We start from the raw sequence: 22083 nt of genomic DNA, 5'->3' as shown, positions 1-22083 counted from the left end.
AAGACAGAAAGATCTTACTACTTTGTTGTATAGTAGGTATTAAGACCCAGGATTTCCACATTGCAGATGTTGAAAGGGCAATAGAAATTATTACTATAAATAAGTTTGAGAATTTGTTAATATAACAAAACACGAGCCATAGCTGCATGGAAAAGGAAGCTTTTTAGATCTTAACTCAGAATAATTTGCATAGCTCAAGTAGATGTTTCCTTTATTTACAGAATTATTTTCTAGTAAGGTTAATTTTACTTGCAACAATTGTAGTTTGCAGAAGGTAGAGTATTATTATCTAGTGTCTTACAATATACCAATGTCTTGTTTTATTCATGAGTTACATTTATTCTTAGAAGCAGTAGTTCTTCAAGAATAAAATTAATAGAATGTGAATAGTTAGAAGGGGACAGAAGGGGTGAACATTCACAATCTTATCTCCATATAATCAACTTTGTGATTGCACACCTAGATATTGAGTCTGTATTTCTCTCTTTCCCTGCACTTGTACTTTACACTAGTTCACTAAATACCATTTGAATGCATCAAGCATTCAGTAGACAGGCACCGTGTAGTGGGCTTTTTTTTTTTTTTTACTGTGTTTTTTTCCCCAATGTAGAGTATGGGATAATTTTTTTTATATCAGTTGCTTTTGCTTGGATCCCTGGGAGTACATATTCATCAGCAATGCTGGAAACCAGGCAATGTTTCCTTAAATAAAATGGGAAGTGGGAGGCAGGTTTAGGAGGCTGCTTTTTTGTTGTTGGTGGTTCTTCTTTGTATTTAAGTCCTTTCTGTTAATGATGGTAGGATCTGAAAAGAGATGTCTAAATACATAGTATTTTGGGTAAGCAGCTGTTTTGCAAATGAAGTTTTGGAACTCTGACAAATTGGAAGTTGAGAGAAAGTCCAGTGAGGTAAACTGGCTAATTGAGTTAGAACAGTGCATTCAGGGCTATGGCATATCACTGCCTTCTTTACTAAAATCACAAAATTGCAAAGATTTTTCTCTCAAAAATGTTCAGAATTACATAAAAGAATTGTGATTTCTGGAAGTCAGGGTCAGAGACTTTTTAAGTGACTCTATGAATTATTAAGAATGTATGCCCAACTGCTTGTATTTCTTTTTAATAGACTAGATAAAATTCTGTTCTTATAACTTGTCCTTTTCAACCTCACAATTTCTGCTATCCACTCAGACATGTAACTATGGCTGATACTGTATCTATTTATATATATTATATATTTAGATCTTGTAACTTTCTGCTTACATAAAAGCTACAACTACATTAGCATTTTAGATTAGTTCCAGCAATGTATTTACTGAACTGAATCTTCTTCTGAACATTCCCACTCCCTTTGCTTTACTATTCATCACAGAGCAATCTTGAAAGGCACAAATTACATTCCTTTAAGGTAATTCATAAGATGCACTTGAATAGTATTGGGAATAGCATTCCTCATGTGCTGCAGCTCCTAATGGGTATTTATCAGGACCTGATAAAACTTGTCCAAAGTAAAACCACTAAACCACAATGAAATTGTTATAGATATTATGGATACTGTATCTTCTCTTGTTTCATTTTGCAGGATTCTTTATATCAGACCTAATTATTTGATAATGTACTCGATCACAGTACTTCCTAATAGCTAAAATAAGTTCCTACTAAAATGTTTGGATGCCTAAATATCTGCTTCTGTGCATCCTGAGACTCAAGTAATTACAGAGGTAGTGGAGATGTACATGCCTCATCCCATCAAAATTCATCAAGACATCCTTCAATTTAGTTGACATTTAGGTTTGAGTCTTGCAGACATTTTCAAGAATATGCATTGTCCTAAGTCCTACATGGAATATGACCGGAGGAACAGAAGGTTGTGGGATGTCATTACCCAGTGCCATTTACTCATTGTCCTCCAAAATGGTATATTTGTCAGGGTGTAAGGTAGAAGGTCACATCCTTTATGACTTGGAAAGAATTGAATATGTGATATCATTTCAAATGATAGAAATAGACAAATTAATTTTTAAATAACTCTGCATTAGTAGGTTTTCGGCTGAAGAATTACTTTAAATTTATGTTATCACAAGAAATAACAGTTTATTCTCTTTTATATGTCTTGTCATTTGAGAGAGTCTACTAAGTCTTTGTGAAATAATAAAAATCTGTTTCTTCTTCTAGATTAAGATGTTGCATATGAAGTTATTTTATGGTTTTAATAGCTAGATCCCATTATAATTATTTAAATGCAAGATAGAGATTTAAACATTGGAGAGAGTATTTTAAAGTAAGTTTTTGTTGCTGTTGTTTTGAAATTCCTTTTACAGTATCCCATAACATAAAACTACTTACAAAGGTGAAATAATAAATATCAGGAATGGGCAGTACAGAGATACAAGCACTGCCTCATTACAGATATATTTTACCTGTTAACTCACTGGTTTGTAAGCTGTTTTCTTTTCATCCTTCAGATATATGTGTAGAATTTTTTTTTTTTTTATATGTGAAAACATGGGATGTTAAACAATCTGAAATTTTAAGTGCATTATTTCCAAGTCATAATTTTGGGGATTATTTGAAAACTCTAGTCTTCCCTTTACTTATGAGATCAGTGCTCATACATATGGTGTTCATATTATTATCAAATGAAACAACTAAATAGTGGATTCTTTTTAGGCTTCCCACATTAATGCTATGAAAGGAAACTACAAAATAATAGTTATTACTGATGACAAGTTGCATGAATACTTTGCATCATCAAGCATTTCAGGAAATAGTGCCATATTGTGACAGCAGCACTTCTTTTACCAAAATCGTGGTGAAGAAGAAAGAAGTATCTATCTAAACAATAGGGGAGAAACAATCTCAAAGATATTTAAAGACTGAAAATAAATGGTCTTCCTCTATAATTGAGGAAAAAACAGCTGCGCAAAATAAAAGACAAATGGATAAACTGTGGTGTAGCCTTCAAAGCCTAGAGACCCATTTTTATAAGATCATAAGATTTTGAAGAATCTTGACCTTATTTAATTTTGAAAAAACTGTTTGAGAATCTAGCAATGGAATATTATAGTTCTTGGAAAATTATACGTGAGAACTCTTAACTGTAATCCTGATATCACACCCACAGTTTCTGAGCAGTGGTTGGATCTGAGGGATATTTTTTTTTTCTTTTGCTATATGTTTTATTTTTCTCCAAATAACTCGCTACACACTAATAAAGCCTCCTAAATCAGTAGGAGGTCCTGTAAGCTCTTCCTCCTATCGGGACAAAATCTGTGTGGTTTTGTTGTTAACTATAATAATACGTCAAACATACTCTAATTTTAATTACATAAGAAAATAATGTTGAAGAAGGTTACTTCTACTGGAGTGTAATGACAAGTTTTGGAAAAGGCTTGTCTAAGATGCCAAGCTAGATAGGAGTGTAGGTAAAAAAGTGAATTCACAGCAAAGTAGATTTGTTTATTCAATTTTCTGCGTTGTTGATTTAATTTTAGGATATGGGGCTTACGCTGTTGCACCCAGTACTTCAAAAGATTTATTTTTCTTTAAAGCATAATTTTTATTTTGCTTCAACCAGTCTGACTTGTGTTCCTGCATGCTTGGGGTACTACTGCAGCCTAGAATAGCCTTCTGGAGTTTGTGATCCACATTTTGTCCTATTTTTACAACAGTAAGCACTGAGTTGCAGACACATCTGAGTGTTGGTTGTTGTTTTTTTTTGTCACAGATGGCACAGAGGTATAACTTAGCTGCACAACAAAACTTGCTTGTCTGTTGGTGACAGAACAGTAAATGATCTGAATTAGATAGATAGCTTAATCCAGCGTTAATCCTCTAACTGTGTCTGCAAACGTATTTTGGAAGTATGTGCAAAGTAAGATATACTTACCATAATATAGGCTTCAGGTAGGTCTCATCTCAACAAAATGTAAGAGTACTTTATCTGTGAAACATATACCTTTATGTTCATTCTACCAAGAAAAATACAGCTTTAATTTTTGTTCATATTAGATGAATTTTTAGAACACTTAAGTTACTGAAGTCTGTGAGATTGTGGAGATTTTCATTGTGTAATTTGGGGGTTCACAAGACAGGTTTTGTTTTCTTTTTTTTCTTTCTGTTAAATACTACTTAATCTTTCTTCTATGAGGAAAGAGGGAAGTGAAGCTTTTGTACTTTCTGTGTGTCAAAATCAGGAATTAAAACTGTCACACTTCCCTTTCTGAACTGTTCAGTCTTATCCATTTCAGTTTATGTTATTTTGTGGCATTTTCACTGTTCTGATTATTTCTGTTGCCTTTGTGCCCACTCTCTGTTTCTTATGTGTTTATTTTGTTTCTGTGTGTTTTGTGGTGCAGTAACTAGATGAGATCATGCCAATGATTAATTTAATTAGGTTTTAATACCCTCAATTCCATTCTTTGTGCATCCTAACTTCATTTTGCAGAAAGAATAAGTGTAAGCTCACACTAATGGCAAAACCTCCTGTGCTAAATTGATGCAAATTATTTTAAACCTTGGAAGTCTCATATTAATTCAAATTATCAAATACAAACACTGCTTTGTATTTATAAAGTAAAACACTGTTTTTTATGCAACTCCACTAACCAATAGTCCTTGAATACAGCACAGCTTTCTCTGTACCTCATTGCATTTCTGCTGCAAGTGTGTTATTGACAAGTTTTGTAATTCAAGTTCATTCTTATTTCAGATCTCTCTTAAACATGTTAATCAAAGGGCACCCACTGCAGAACCCTGGGGCACCTTCCTTGTTTATCTACTGCCAGGGTGAAAATTGGTGTTGCGTTTTACTTTCATATTTTCCTGCTTTGTTGGCCACAACTCACTGTAAGGTTTTCCTGACCCTACACTGTCAGTATTATCCAAATGTTTTATTAATCTTCATTTCTCAAATAATGTATTCAACTTAAGGTACAGGAGATCCTGTTTGTAATCCCTAGTTTATAAGAATATGAGAACAGCTGTGCAGAGTCACAATAAAGATCCATTTAACTGAGCATCGCATAAGAAAAGAGAGCAATCAATGATATAGTGATACTTCTTCGTAATGCTTCCCTACACTCTTAACAGTTTGTGGCACAGAGACTTTCTAAATCCAGTCTGTTTATACTAAGTAACTCCTGACAGATTTTTTTCACCCATGACTTTTCCTCTTAAACTGTAAACACTTCTAGTATCCTGAATATTTTATGGCAAGGACATTCCAATTAAGAAATACTTCCTTTTGTTCACTGTAGTTTTACTAGCTTTGACTGATGCCTTTTCATGCTTTTAATAGAAAATAGAGTGTATTTAGTCCACTATTTTACTGCTTATTCATTAAAACAGGTTAGATACTAAAGAGCTCCATTAGTGCCTTCTCTTCTCTGGAAGAACTGATCATTTACTTCTTCCATCAATTACCTACACTTTAAGTGTGTTTCTATGACAGAGATCCTCATCTCTGTAAGAACCTTCCAATTGCACTTCCTCAGATGCCTTTTGGAACTGCAAATAGTCTACATAAACTGGATTTCTCTCATCTCTGTGCAGACTAATCTCTCTGAAAAGCATTGGTAGGCTTTTAATGCATGACTTTCCTTTAGAAAAGCTGTGCTGCTTAGTGGATATCATGTTTATCCATGTGTCAGCTGGATATCAGCTGATAATCAACTATTCTGGATTATAATTTCCAGTATTTTTACATCTCTGCACTTTTCATATGTACCTTGGAACTCTTTCTGAAAACAGACATTGTATTTACCTCCCTGTCCTACAGTACTAAGATCACTTAAAGGAAGAAGTCAGACATTCCTTAAGCTTTTCTACCCATACTTCAAGTTGTATGTCTAAGGAGGCTCCAACCCAAGCTTTTTTCCTGTGACCCAAGGTTCAAAAAATTCCTTAGGTTTTCTGCTGTTGCTTTACAGGACCACAGAAACATCTCAGCAAATAAGAAATTTCTGTTGTTCTTTCTGTTGGAGTACTTTTTTTTTTTTTTTAATTATGAATTGTTGGTAGGTATTTTGTTGGGCAGGTGCTTTACATATGATCATGTGGCTGCTAGAAACTAAGTTATTTCAAAACTTCGATGCATACCATCAGGATAGATTTTTGGGGGGGTTGTGCCTTTTTTAATTTTTTTTTTCCTTTAATTTACTATTATTTTCCAGTCAGTCTTTCGACATTTCGGTCTTTGGTATTCACATTCATTATTAGAAAAGTTTGATGTACTGATAAGAAATTTCCTGTCTGTCTCAAGATACATATTTTGCATTGAAGTTTGAATAAAAAAGCTAATGCTGTTCTACCCATGCATTGTCCAGTCTTAGTCCAGACTGCATGCAACAGTATTACTATGCACATGTCTATTTAAACACACCCACATATACTTATAATCCAAGAGAAAGCCAAATGGTATTACATAATTTGTAATTTATAAATGTTTAAAACAATATACTTAATTCATATATGGTATTTCTAAGTACGTAAGTTAAGTGCAGGTTACGTTATAGTGAATGTCTTAAAAGTTTCATATAGTAGGAGGTTAAAAAATTATAAAATTGTATGCAGCTACTGGAATTTAGGTTTTTCAATAATTTATTACCAGTAATGCTTGTAACTCTAATCTTTCAATAAAAATACACTGGTGTCAGGTTATATAAGAACTAATAATAAACTGTGCTTCAACAGGTGATTCATCAAAATCCCTTTGGGGATGGGTTTTTTTTGTTGTCTTTTAGGATAATTTCTGGAGGACTGAGAAACTTTTGTGTTTCTGTTAACTTTACTAAATTGGTGAAAATTAGTCTTTAGACTAAAAGCATATCCTTAGAAAATGAAATTGTGTGGTTTGCCACTGTTTCACTTTCCTGTTTCCACAAAATATTGGATTACTGGTGCTTCCTGCTTCTTTTTAATTATTGATTTTAATTCTGATTTCTCTGCATGCTAGTATTGTTTAATATTATGTTCCTTCATGTTGATTTATAAAATGAAGTTATTTGTCTTCAACAAGACTTAGTTTAATATTCATATTTCTACTTAATGGTTTTGTTTGGTTAAAAAGAAGGTAATTATTTCCATGACACACAATCTATGATCCTTTTTCTTCAACTTCCCTCCTGTAAGCAGAGAGCTGGTCAGACAAATTGTTATTTGAAGGTGACTCCCACGACTTTTTAATTTTGTTCAATAAAACTGTAGGTTGTCCTTTCTGCTTTACAATATTTAATTAAAGGCATTTAGCAATCAAGCCTTTTGTGATAGTGTTATCTATAAAGAGTGGAAGGATTTTCTCTGCTCTGACACTAGTCTGCTGAGCAATATGAATACATTAAATACAGAAAGGTCATCTTTTGCTACATCCTTAAGCATTAGCTACTGCTTGAACCAGGACACCAGGCTAAATGGCTCTTAGCCTGGCATGTTTTTCAGCATTCCAGTGTGTGCTCAACTGCATTTGGTTCTGTTGTCTTATGTATTAAGCATATATGTTACAAGAAACTAACTACTTAGCTCTGGTTTGGGGGTAAAAAATATACCCAAAACTGCTTATTTGTAGGAGTTAAGAGAAAATTTTCTTAAAAGCATTTCTGAACTTTATCTCTGTAACTGAAAGGAATTACCTATAGACAGATATTAAAGCAATTCATGCTTTTGGAAAGATCCTCCAGGGCAAAGGGTAGAATTTGAAAGCCTAACCTGATATCGTAAGTTACAATACCTTGAGCTGAAGAGCTCTAATAGGTCCTACGAATAGAGAGTTCTGCATCAATATTTAATCTTATTTATCTATGAATGAATTTACTTCAATATTTACAATACATATTTTTTGCGTTCTCCACCAAGTAGCCTTTTGTTATGTTTTGGTCACAACTAGTGATCCCTTTGTTCAAGCCTAGCTCTTTTCTCCACATATTTTACAACAGTGAGATTTTGGTATGCCTGATTAGTCTTCTTTTACCACACTTGAATTTGGGTTGATGGAGGTCACCCTCTTGGCTCTAATGCACCAGTTTTCTTGAAGTGGTGAAAAACTGTGTCTGGCAGCCTCTGATGATGTCATCTTTGACAACATTAAGATGCATTTCCTGCTACATCAGCTTGTGAAAGGGTGCCGGAAGCAAGATTTCAACCTGTTTGTCTGCTGAAGTAACATCATGGCATGGTTGCTAAATTTCTGTAGCTTTTGGCATTTCATGGAACAGAACGCTAGAAATTCATTTTACTTGTTGGGTGAAGAGTGAAGCTACTTGTTAAGGTTTGTATACTTCAGTATGTGGGATAGCTACAAGTAGGTAGGCACTATATTTAAAATACAGCCAGTACTTAAATTTAAAGTGTGTGTATGTATGGAGTTTTTCACAATGTTTCCAGTTAAAGCACTCAGAAGAATCACCATAACCACTCGAGGTTTATAGCACTTCTCTCGCTTGGACTTAGGAGTTTTCTATATTGCCAAGCGTTATGCCATGAGAATGCTTTTCTCGCCCTCCTCTCAAGTCAATAGTTATATTATGTAAGTGCTGTTATGCTAGAAAACAACTGCATCAACAGTGTCTTTTCATGATGTATTTTCATGATTTGAGAAACCTCTATTAATTACTTGCATTGTATTAGAGTACACTGTATCTTACATTTATTGATGGCTTTTATTTCAGTTTGCTGTTGGTTGGCATTTTTTGTAACATCTCCAGAGAAAATGTCTAAGAGCTATAAAACTTTATATTTGCCCAGATATTGTGGGTTAACCCCAGCAGGCAGCTAACTCCCGCACATCTGTGTTCACACCCCCCACAGCAGGGCTGGGGAAGAGAATCAAAATGGTAAAAGTGGGAAAAATCGTGGACTGAGATAAAGACAGTTTAATAGGTAAAACAAAAGCTGCACATGCAAGCAAGGCAGAACAAGGAATTAATTCACTACTTCCCATCGGTAGGCAGTTGTTTCACTGTTTCCAGGAAAGCAGTTCTCCGTCATGCAAAATAGTTACTTGGAAAGGCAAACTCCATAGCGCTGAAAGTCCCTGTCTGCCTCCTCCTTCCCCCAGCTTTTATTGCTGAGCAGGATGTCATACGGTAAGGAATATCCCTTTGGGCAGTTAGGGTCAGCTGTCCAAGCTGTGTCCCCTCCCAATTTTTTGAGTACCCCTAGCCTACTCACTGATGGGGCAGTGTGAGAAGTAGAAAAGGTCTTGAATCTGTGTAAGTGCTGCTCAGCAATAGGTGGGATATCAGCATTATTTTCAATAAAAATCAAAAACATTGCACTATATGAGACTCTGTGAAGAAAATTAACCCTATCTCAGCCAAAACTAGTGCACCAGCTCACTATTATGATGATGCTTACTTCCAAAGATGGTATGCAGGTAGTGCGTTAAACATTAAATGCCCTTGCGTTAAATTAATTATGTTAGGTACTGTTGAGTCCATACTTTCATTTTAATTGATGTTATTGCCAACATTTCAGTACAATTGAATCCTTGTCATATTTTGCAGGTGCTGAAGCAACAGTTTATTAAAAGCTGATTTCTATGACACAGGAAACATTACGTAAATTCTGCTTGATGTGCTTTTTTTTTGCATTTATAGAAAATCTTTAGTATAGATAGTTCGTTCTTAACTTGCAACATGTCTTTAGGATTATATATGCCAGTAATTCCTGTTTAATATCTGAAATACATATTGAACATCCTTTTTCATCATTATATCTAAAATTAGAGGTTTTGTTTACTATGCAGTCATACTCTTATAGAAATTATACATATGAAATAAGGCACTGAGTATGTGGGTTTCAGTACACCTATTAGGGATGCACATAGAATACAAACAATAACTTGTATCCTTCAGTCAAAATCCATAATCATGTTTTGTGTAATGAATGGCTTATACTTTTGAATTAGCCATTGTACTCTCTGTCTCTCTCAGAAGACTGCCAGAAAGTTGGGGGTTCCTTTCTGTTTTTTTTCTTTCCCCTCTCTTTCAGTCCTGCATGTTGTATTTGTAAGCATAAAATATTTCATGATATATGAAACATGCCAGAATGACAAATAGAAAATCCTTATTATGCCACAAATTTGTTACTGAAATATTTGTGAGATATGTAACATGAGTTTGAATTCCTTAAAAATGTGAGGAAAAAATCCAGTCTCTAGTATCATGAAAGAGTATGCCTTCGTCTCTGTGCTGTCAGATGAAAAAGTAGACCATCGTCTTCTCTCTCTGTATTCTAAATCTAAGATTTTTCTTTTTATATATATTTCTGGAATTCAGAAGGGATTAAAAATTAATCAATTTACAGCTCTTGAACAGTGAAGGCAGTTACTTTATGTATGTATCATCTGGTCAGTTGATGCTGATGGAAAATTTCCCCTGGCATATATTAGTTTTGGTTTTGTTGTGTATGCATGGGGAGAGGGTGGTGTCTGTCTTTTGGCTTTAGCTTTCATTTTTTTTGTTTATTTAACCACTTCCAGTATGTGCAAAACACTAAAAAAAAATTTAATTTATCAAAAAACAAAATACTGGATGGAGTGGCCTATGCTCCAAGGTGGTGCTAAGGTGTCCGACCATGAAGTCTTTCCTTACTGTTCTCTAAGTAACAGCTCAAAATATGTGCCTGTTTTGTTTAATTTAATTTTCTGTGTTTTAATATCAGGTCATATGTTCTCTTATTTGCACTTGATAGATTCTCCAGATGTTGTAAAGACCTTCCATTTACATGCAGTTCTGTTTGCCAGGGGCCCTCTCTTCTCCGTTCAGCTCCTATCTCCCTTACCCCCTGTTTTCTTCACACCCGCCTTTTCTTTACACACCCTCCACACGTTTTCTTTCCCTTTTTGCTGTTCCCTTCCCATGCCCCGCCCTCCCCCCCCCCCCCCCCCCCACCTCCCCCCACCCGCCCCAGGCTGAAATATTTTGTATACCAAAACTCTTTCAGAACTTGTAAAGACTGAACTTCTGGTCAGCTGAAGTAACACAAGATGAGAGTACATGATCTAAAATCATTTTAGCTTCAGGAACAGTTTTGAAATCTGATTCAATACCTGAGAAAGTCGATGAAACCCTAGGAAGTTCCAAGCTGATATGACTAGGTGAAATTAATGATTTTCCAGAAAACATGCTATAGAATTTAGTGCTTTTTTTGCAGTCCTTGGTCTCATTCACTCTAAAAAGACAAGGAATACTCAGAATGAAATTCTTTTTGCTTTAATCGCTAAAGTTCAAGTGCAAGCTTATACACTTGTGGATTTAGGAACTGACTACTAGATTAAGACAATGATAAAGTTGGAATTTGACATTACCTGACAGAACAATTTAAAAAGTATTTTCATGTTAGTAAATAGTTAGGCCACTTGTGAGAATTAGAGAACAAATAAATGAATGATCACTGTTCCAATAATAAAAATAAGCAAAATATCAGTATCTTCTGATGAAAATAATTAATGAAGTATGCCCATATGAATAATATATCTCTATTTGTATACAAAAGCAGTTGAAGCTTTCTCTACCCATCCAAATCTTGTGGAATATTATGTGTGTTTTGAACTTTTACATGTGCCATAGGAAGGAATTCTGTAATTTGCTGTTACTCACATCTGGAATACAGTATCCAGTATCCAGCTCTAGGCTACCCACTATGAGAAATGTATGGACTTACAGGAGCAAGTTACAGGGTCACAAAGATGATTAAAGGGCTGAAACAGCTTTCATATGAGAAGAGGACAAGGTCTCTGGAACTGTTCAGCCAGGAGAGGAGAAAGCATAGCAGGGACTCTTCTCAGTAGTGCCCAGAAGAAGCAATTGCCACATATTAAAACATACGAATCTCCATCTGGATATAAGAAAGCACTATTACTGTGAGGATGGTTAAACACTGGAACAGGTTGTCCAGAGAGGTTGCAGAGTACCCATCCTTGAATATCATTCAAAATTTGACTGGACATAGTTCTGAGGAACCTGCTGTGTATGACCTTGTTTGAGCAGGGGGACTAGACTAGATGATTTCCAAAGGTCCCTTCCAACCTGGATGATTCTGTGCTGGAGGAAAAGAAGAAGAAAAAAAAAAAAAAAAAAAAAAAAAGGCAAGAGACATCTTTCTTGCTTTTAAATGGGGGTGGTGAGGGAATGGGAGAACAAATAACGCTTGCTCTATACTTTTCATGAGAAAGTCTTTCTTTTATTTAGTTTCTAAGTTTCACAGTACATCTAAAATTTCTATAGAACTGTCATTATTTATAAATTATATCGTTCTGAAAATAATCTGGGAAACAAATGTGGTGTTTTTAATACTTTTTTAAAGCAGGAAAAAAATGAGGATTTTGAACTGGAAATTTGCACATTTGTTCTTTTATGTCATTCCTCTGTATATTATTTTAAATCTCTTCTGACTATAACTTGCTTATCATATGACTGGCAATAGAAACATTTTATATCAATCCAGCATTCCTTGGACACAATTTATGTGGCTTAGTTCTGAAACGTTGAGAACTACTGCGAAAATACCTGTTCCTTTATGGTTTGTAAGAACCAGAGCACTTATTTATCTTTTACCACGGAATAAGAAACTATTCCTTCAAGCTGGAACACTTTTCAATATTTAAAAAAAAAATAAAGTGCATTCACAGAGATATTTGTCAGCTGAACAGTCTAGAAGAATTACATGTATATACATTTTGAATTAAATGTCTCAGTTCAGTTATTTGGCAGATTAAACAACATGCTATTTTGCCTAGCTTGTCAATAGAGTGAGCACTTGGGAGGCAGTTCCTGGAACTTTACCTACATGAAGGTACAACTGCATGAAGTTGCTGATTCTATGGTGAATGCTCTATTAATGCTGGTTGACAGGTGATGGACACAGTTAATGAAAGAAGGACACAGTTAACTTCTCAGCTAAGATGAGTCTGGAGAAACTGTTTTGAACTATTTGTAACCGGGATTTAGGAGAGAAGTATTTGAGATTGCTGTGTCTTGGAAATTTTAAGTTGTTTAAAGAAACATCAATGTTACAGAAAGGCAATTAAGGTAATTGTTTTAATTTCTGCAAATTATATTTTTTTTTCTTTTTAAATAGAACTGGAGAGACATTAGATAGTATTTTTGTTCTGTTATTTTTAATGATTCATAAGAAAGGAAAAAATACAAAATCACAGGGTAGATTATTAATTTAGTCTGCATTTTAAATTACTTGGGAAAATATAGAGGTGTGAGCATGTGCCCGCAAACTAACTAATCTTGATTATTGCTTTTGTTAGTCACTTAATTTTCACTTGAACTGTTTGGATTGTTACAGAGACCGATTTGAGAAGAAAATGAACTTTACTAAATAGGTACAATAACCAATAACTTTATTAAATGGTAATTAAAGAGAGATTACGACAACAATCTCTTGATATTAATGTAAATTAATGAGCAAATACAGAAGTTAACCTGATGGAATTAATTAGATGACATTAAACAAATGAGTTCACAAGCCAAATAGAATAAAACCTAGTAGGTGAACGTTAGTAGTAATTTAATAATAATGGAAATTAACAGAAGATTTATTGGGGATGTTATTTAAAACTGAACTGAATTCTTGGAAATAGGGCTGCAAACTGGGTTTATTCCATATTTAAAGTAGGAACATTGAAAATTTATACTTGCTGTAATTTTTGAACATCTAATCCCTAAAATCTTCTTCAAATTCAATAAATGGGGTTTGAAATTCTTCCTTGAGAAGGTATTTCAGAGAGGTGATCTGAAGAAACTAAGATGATGAGTGCTGTGCCATTCAGACTTGGCCAAGGGAAGTGATATGAAAGTAACTTGCACTTCAGTGGAACCTATTTATTGGTACATTCAGTCTAGGTATGAGTAAAAGGGAACACAACATAAAAAACCCTAAGAATTTCTTCTTTGTTTAATTCACATTTTAGCTCTAACATTCAGATCATCTAATTAACACAGAGAAACCTTAATAACAATACAGAAAAGATGGTACATAACCTTCATAGTATCTGCTTCTTCCCCTGAAATTATGCTCACCTTTCTGATGTCTCTTTATGTTCTAATATTAACATCTGTCAACCTTATGCAGAGGGGAGTGGGAAGGAATGTATTACAATTTATCAGCATACTGAGGTCAGTGCTTGGAGGAGTATGATGTTCATAGTGTGATTTCTTTCTCCTTTGGATCCTAAGCAATTATTCTTATGTACTTCTTCAAACAGCCAGGTGCTGGGGTTTTTTTTTGTTGATTTCCACTCACTGTTTTGAATTTGCAGAATAGCCTCCCACATTCCCATGGGCACCAAGGGCTGTTGAATGTCACACAGTTGTCTACCCGGGTTAGTCAGAGCTTCACTACATATGATTGTGACAGAACTTAAGCTCAGACAGGGTAAGTGATAGTCACCCCATTACTAAACAATTGCTGTTTCCACTCAAATAGCCTAAAAGCAGCTCTAGCCAAGGAAAACCCAGCCAAACGGAGTCCTGCCATGGCAGGTCAGCACAGTACTGGTGGCCATTTAATGGTAGTGGGGTAGCAATCATATTTACTGACCTAAACCAAGACTTTACATATTTGCATAGACTTGGGAGCCAGAACTGAGAGTTCTCTCCAGGCTATTGTTTAGGTGATGCTAATAAATAGAAAATATATAGATATATGTAAAAAATGTGTAATAGACAAGTGTCTGAATTAGTTATGTGGAAAAAAATGATATCAAATAAATTCTTTCTTCAGTCTGAGGGGATAAAAAAAATAACATTTCACATGTCATGAGTTGTTGGCAAGGGAAAGGCCAAACAAGTAGTAAAGGTCACCTTAATTAAAGAAAAATGACTGATTTTGTAGATTAAGTTTTCATTAAATGATACAGAAAAGGGAAACATTAAAAATGAGGAATTTCAAAAGGGGGGAAATTGTGCTTAATTATCTGAAAGTTAGCATATTATAGAAAATGTTGATCTCCTTTGGTAGTGGTGTTGTCAGTAGTAATGAAGAGAAAAATTAAAAGGCACCTTAGGACATTCAGTTCAAAACTTTAGCTGAATGGAGGGGGAAAAATAAAAAGTGATGCCCTTCATTCTCAGTGGCAGGAATGGAGTGCATAGTTTACACTGTTGAATGCAGACGCTTTCTTGTTGGTAAATACTAGTGACTATCACCATTTTATTATTGATTACCTACCACCATGCATTATTTTTAAACAGCTTGCAGTTACTTAGAACAGATACAAGTGTAATAGCTATAGGTTATACACATATATGAAATAATAAATCAGAATCATAAAATCATAGAATGGTTTGAGTTGGAAGGGACCTTAAGGATTATTTAGTTCCAACTCCCCAGCCACAGGCAGGGACAACTTCCATTAGACCAGGTGGCTCAAAGCGCCATCCAACCTGGCCTTCAACACTTCCAGGGATGGGGCATCTGCAATGTCTCTGGGCAACCTGTTCCAGTGTTTTGCCACCCTCATAGTGAAGAATTTCTTTGTAATACCTAACCTAAATCTATCCTCTGTAAGTTTAAAACCATTCCCTCTTATCCTGTCGTTACATGCCCTTGTAAAAAGTCCCTCTGCAGTTTTTGTGTAGGCCCTGTTGAGGTACTGGAAGGCTGCTTTAAGGTCCCCCGGGAGCCATCTCTTCTCCAGGCTGAACAACCCCAACTGTCTCAGCCTGTCTTCATAGGAGAGGTGCTCCAGGTCTCTGATGGTCTTTGTGGGCCTCCTCTGGACTCATTTTAATAGGTCTGTGTCCTTCTTATGTTGGGGGCCCCAGAGGTGAATGCAGTAGTCCAGGTAGGCTCTCGTGAGAGTGGAGTGGGAGGATCACCTCCCTTGACCATGCTTCTTTTGATGCATCCCAGGTTTTGGATGGCTTTCTGGACTGCAAGTGTGCATTGTTGGGCACAGCTGAGATTTTTGTCCACCAGCACCCCCAAGTCCCTTCTCCTTAGCGATACTTTCAATCCATTCACTGTCCATCCTTTATTGATACAGGGGGTTGCCCCAGCCCACATGAAGGACCTTGTACTTGGCCTTGTTGAACTTCATGATGCTCATAGAGGCCCACCTCTCAAGCCTGGTAAAGCCCTTTTGGATGGCATCCTTTCCCTCCAGTGTGTTGACCACACTGTACAGCTTGGCGTTGGTCAGAAAACATACTGAGAGTGTACTTGATCCCAGTGTCCGTGTCAGCAACAAACATGTTGGAACAGTACTAGTCTCAGTGTGGACCCCTGAGGAATGCCAGTCATCGCTGATCTCCACTTTCAGTGTGACCATCCAGCCAATTCCTTATCCACCAAATGGCCTATCTGTCAGATCAATGTTATCCAATTTAGAGAGAAGGATGCCATGCGGGATGCTGTCAGAAGCCTTGCACAAGTCAAGGTAGGTGACATCAGTTGCTCTTTCTTGATTCATCAACACTGTAACACTATTGTAGAAGGCCACCAGCTTTGTCAGGCACAACTTGCCTTTAGTGTAAGTCATGTTGGCTGTCACCAATCACCTCCTTGTTTTCCACATGCCTTTGCATAGTTTCCAGGAGGATGTGCTCCATAATCTTGCCAGGTACAGAAATGAGGATTACTGGGCAGTATTTTTCCTGGTTTTCTTTTATTCCTTTTTTTTAAAATGGCGGTTACATTTTCCCTTTTCCAGTCAGTGGAAACTTGCCACTGGACTGGCGTGACTTCTCAAATATGATCAAAAGTAGCTTAGCAACTTCACCCACCAGTTCCCTCAGGACCTGTGCATGTTCAGGTTCCTTAAATTGTTTTGAACCTGATCTTCTCCTATGGCAGGTGGTCCCTTCATTCTGCCAGTCCATATCTTTGACTTCTGTGACTTGAACCATGTGATTGGAGCACTTGCCAGTGAAGAATGAGGCAAAAGTCATTGAGTACCTCAGGCTTCTCCATATCCTGGTTAGCCAGGTCTCCCATCTCCTTCTGGAGAGGGCCCACATTTTCCCTAGTTTTCCTTTTGTCACTGACATACCTGTAGAAGCTTTTCTTGTTACCCTTGACTTTCCTGGCCAGATTTCTGTCACAGCTTTAGCTTTCCTAACCTGATCCTTGGCTACTCAGACAGTTTCTCTGTATTCCTCCCAGGTTATGTGTCCTTGCTTCCACTGCCTGTAGGCTTCCTTTCTGTGTTTTATTTTGTGCAGGAGCACCTTTTTCATCCATGCAGGTCTCATGGCTTTTTTGCCCAACTTCCTCTTTGCTGGGCTGCATTGCTCCTGAGCTTGGATGAGGTGATCCTTTAACATTAGCCAGCTTTCTTAGGCCTCTCTTCCCTTCCACCTTTATCCCATAATAGTCTATCTGTCAGATTCCTGAAGAGTCCAAATTCTGCTTTCCTGAAGGCCAGGGTAGCGAGATTGCTGTGCACCCTCCTTATTGCCCTAAGGATCTTGACCTTCACCATTTTGTGGTCACTGCAGCCAAGGCTACCCTTGAGCTTCACATTCCCTACCAGCCCCTCCTTGTTAGTGAGATCAAGGTCCAGCATGGCGCCTCTCCTCATTGACTCCTCTGTCACTTGGAGAAGGAAGTTATTGTCAGTGTATAAGTATAACTATAAGTACAAAAAAAACCCTATAGCATAAGTGTTATGGTTGCTTTCTACATTACATTTGTACTTAATACTTAAGTTCTAAAATACCTTCATATATATTGATAAAAAACATTGAGCACTATAGCTACCTAAAGATACTGTGCTGCAACTTGTTTATTAAAAATTACTGTGCTAATATTTTTGGTTCAAATTACTGATTTGTCACCCACAGCCCAAATCCCCATATGCTTAACCATTGAAATGTATAGGAAGAAACAGATAAATTAAATGGAAAATAATCCTGATAATGTACATTGTGTTGTTATATGTATGAGCTGGGAAAATGTCTTGGATGGTAGGAAGTTACTATGTATTCTGTTAACATGACCGTGTCAGCTGTTAACTTTTTATATCAACTTAAAGGACATGTCAAATCTGACAGTCCAGCCACAGGCTTCATAAAATGAGAACATGGACTCAGTGGAATAAAAAATAAATAAAGTTTTGCATAAAGGTATGGTGCATTGTTTCCTGCTTTAGCACTGCTTTTTAAAAGACTAATAGTTGCATGTGGGAAAATTTAAGTCCTAGTCATAGTTTTTATCAAAACAAAAAGTATTTCTAAAATGCAACCACCAAGAAATAAAAATAATCCAAAAGCTTCAAGGCACCTTTTCTACAACTTTGTAGAAACCAAATCACTTCATCTAGTGTGACATATGTAGTGTGCCAAGTCAATTTAATCACTTTTCTTTTTTTTGAGAAAAAATGGATGGCAGGTAAAATTTTATTTACTTTCAAAAATTATAGGTCCCATACCTATTGGTGATATCCTCCTATTACCGAATGGGGAGTTTAAAAAAATTACCACTATCTTTTTCAAACTGCTTAGTTTTTCTCCCCCTACCATCACCCCTTGTTATTAGGAGTATTTAAAACTGTGGGATTTTAGTTTTGTTTTGTCAGTTTTTTTCTACAAGTATATTTTCTTTTTCTGTTTACTTATCCAAAATGCTGTTGCAGGTTAGAAACAATCATAAGGATGTACAGTAGAGATGGGAAGTTATTAAGGTTTATAAAATTTATTGGCTTTTATGTGGCCTTATTTCGCAGCTGACCAGTGCCTGGAACATTTGTTTCACATTTCTACAGGTTTTTTAGTTCTTTGAAGTGTCTTTTGCAATATTCTAACAACGGCTATATCTAGGACATCTGGCTGGACAGGAGACCCGTAACTAAAATCAGTAAATTTGTGGTGTGTTCTAAATTTTTGAGAGTTTTGTTCTCTCTGCTCTCTAACTGGTGCCTAGTTATTACCTTCTCTGTCAGGATAGCATTTTCTTCCTGCAGATGACCTATTGTTCGTTTTTCTGAATTTTTTGGATAGTTGTGTCTGCTAAAGCAGAACACTCTGTTAGGTAAGTTCTTGAGTAAATATGTTAATTTAAAATATTATTCTATTAAGACAAAAAGCTGAAAAGGTGCAAAGAATGGTATTCCATTAGTGTGAAGGTATGTGCAGGTAGTCTATGGAGACCCAACAGAAAACTAGCTAATTCATTTTGTCTTTGTGGTTAGCAAGCCAGAGGTAATGTGAGCAAAAGAATGATCGTTCTGTACCCTTCTTCAATGACTCTAAGCCTCCTGTTTCCAGTGAGCCCAATACTACTGAAGAAACTATCTCACCACACCTTCTCATTTTTTTGTTTTCTTAAAATTCAGTAGAAAATAAACAGAAATATTATTAAACCATTTTGTCATTTTTTTTTTTACCCCCCTCCTTTTGCATCTCATAAATATTTTCCATCCTTTTCCCCATAAGGGGGTCAGAGGTGTTCTAAAAATCCAGGTATTTCTCCAACAAAAGGTTTTAAATTGGCATCCTTACTTTAAAATATGGTGGTTTAGATAATTTTTTTAATCAGCAAGTGGGAAAAAATGCCCAAACTTTGTCAGTATCTTGAAATTAAAACATAAAAAACCCCAAACCAACCAACCAAACAAAAAAATTGTTTAAACAAATTGGACCATTTATTCCTAAGACTTTTGGAGGGTTGCAACTTAATATTACCTAGGAAAATACTTTTGTTTCAGTCTTGCTCTGGCTGGATTTATGCCCATGGATGATTTGGCCATAGAGTCAGCATTGATATCTCTGTTTTTCAGTCTTTAATGGAGTCAAGATAAATTCATTTATATCTACTACCTCTGTGTGAAGGAATTTACATATTATCTTCCATGATGTGAATTAGATCATGTTTAGTAAGAAGCATTCTTTTTTCCACTTTTTTTTTTAGTTATGATACCTCTGGAAAGTCCTCTTTATTGTAAATATGGATGGTTTTTTGTTGTTTGCCAATATATTTAGTAGTTCTGTTGTATTCCTTTAATTTTCTGGGTAGTTTCAAGTAAGGATCATTGTAAAACTTAAATATTTCTTTTTATAAAATTGTCATAATTTTAGGGTATTGTACTGTTGAACCCTGGACTGATTCACTTGTGAGGAGCTATAGGAGATCACAAGGATTTTGGTACTGTCTTGTGACCCAAGGTGAAAGTGAAAATGAATTATAGGAACATAGGGTGATCTGGGCCCACTACAGCTGCAATTTCTCATTACTCAAGTCCCTCTGCCACCATTACTGAACTACTAGTAAAATACCTGATATATGTAACAAATGAATGTGGCTCAACAATGATAGGATTTGTTGCCACAGAAACCTCTTTTAATGAGCAGTTTGCTTGGTGCATTTCAAGTAGAATTTTGCTTTGTATCAAGTTTCTTTTGTTCAGTGAAATACACATATACATACAGTTTCAGTATGGGATACATTCTTAGAGCTTCAGCCACTTGACAAAAGGAGAAAATGAGGTAACCGGCTTGTTGGGTTTTTAGCCCCTTTTCAGCTTTATATGGCAACTTAAGTTATCTAAAGTACTGTTCTGTGATAGGAAATGTCTAGTGGTGGGTAGTAAGTTCTCTAGAAATTATGAATATTTGATCTAAGATCCAATCTCTATTACTGAAATTTCATTAAAATGATTGGTAGCATGTGAAGGACAGTGCAAAGGAAGGTCAAAGTCCTCCTAAAGTAAAGGAGTTGATATTAACAACCAAATTTAGGTATTGGACAGTTTCATAAGGCTGTCATCTTCAGAAGAATGGGTGGCACCCATGCTAGAACACAGCCTCTCCAAATCATATTGTGGATGTGGAATGGAAATTGTCAGAGACCAGGTGAATTATCAGTGAAAGGCTGATCACAAAGCATGCTATACACAGAAGTGCTTCATGTCTACGTATCTTGCAGAGCTGAAATAATTTACTCTATGTTTTTAGTGGGATAAATTAAGTGGAGTAACATCCCACAAGATCTCATCTGAAATGATCCGAGAATAAATGTCACTCTATAGACTTCTCATTTTTCATGCTTTCTACTGTTACCTCATTTTTATTACTTTCCAACTTTTAAGCACCACTTACACCACTGCTTTCAGGAGTGGTAGTAAGCTGATTACTGATGAATTGAATCTTTATTTTTGTTGCTAAGTGATTCCAGGTCTTGTTGGAGATTTCATTGTCATTTGCATTAGGTATTTAGAGGTGAAAGTTTTGCCTTCTGAATAATGCCATCATGAGTTTGCATTTAACACTTATATTCATAATGTTAAATAAGCATGTAGGAATATACTTTTGTCAGCAAGATTTGTTGAACGTGTTTTTTCAGTGTCTGCTAGAATTTATCTGATTTTTACTTTTTCTGTAATACCTATCAGTCTTCAAATAGGCAAAACAATTTCCAGCTGTAGAACTCCAAAGACTCCCAACTTTGGCTACTCTCAGTCCACAGAGGTTCTCTTGAACAGAGGATGTTTCTTTTGCCAACTTTGTTAAAATATACATCGTTAGGCACGTTTCTTTCTTTTTAGTCTTTACATAGGGAGTAGAATTATGCCTTTGCAAAATTTCTAAGTGACATCAAGGACCAACTTATGATAATATAGTGCCTTTCTTCCCATCACTCTTTCATTTTACATTTCTTCATTTTCAGGCTTTCTTTAGGTGACAGTGGACATATACACAGTATCTTCTTAGTCTCTCAGCCCACAGAGAGCCCAATTTACACTCAGCTTCTTGAATCAGTGAATTTAATTCAGTGAAATTTAGGAATCCTAATTTAACTTGTATACCTAGAAGCTGTAGGGAGCTGACACTAAATAAAACTCCTTATAATAGATTGTTATAAAGCATAACTTAAGCGCAGTACTCTTATTTAGCACTTGCGCATTTTCTAGCTGGCTTTACTTTTGTTATTTTGGTTTAGACAGTTGTTGTGCATGTGTTTGCATCCATTAGAAACCACCAATGCATTTAAAAGAGTTCTAAGGAATGCAAGGGAATCTAACTTACCTGAATTTAAATATTTTTCTGGGTGGTCAAAAGGGGAGTAGTTTTGTTTGGAAGGTGAAAAGGAAGACATGCTATTTGTTGGAATTTATTATTTTATATGCTTTTCACTA

At 35.8% G+C, this 22083-nt stretch overlaps 1 protein-coding gene across 2 annotated transcripts in view; it reads left to right on the top strand.

Annotated features, from left to right (window-relative positions):
- Positions 1-22083, top strand: part of CSMD3 (CUB and Sushi multiple domains 3) — a 726030-nt gene that overhangs the window by 359533 nt on the left and 344414 nt on the right. The window lies entirely within an intron of this gene.

The sequence above is a fragment of the Falco naumanni genome, chromosome 3, assembly GCF_017639655.2.
Source record: "Falco naumanni isolate bFalNau1 chromosome 3, bFalNau1.pat, whole genome shotgun sequence".
Taxonomy (NCBI): domain Eukaryota; kingdom Metazoa; phylum Chordata; class Aves; order Falconiformes; family Falconidae; genus Falco; species Falco naumanni.
Note: the sequence above shows the minus strand (reverse complement) of the source record. Positions and strands in the feature narration are given on the sequence as shown.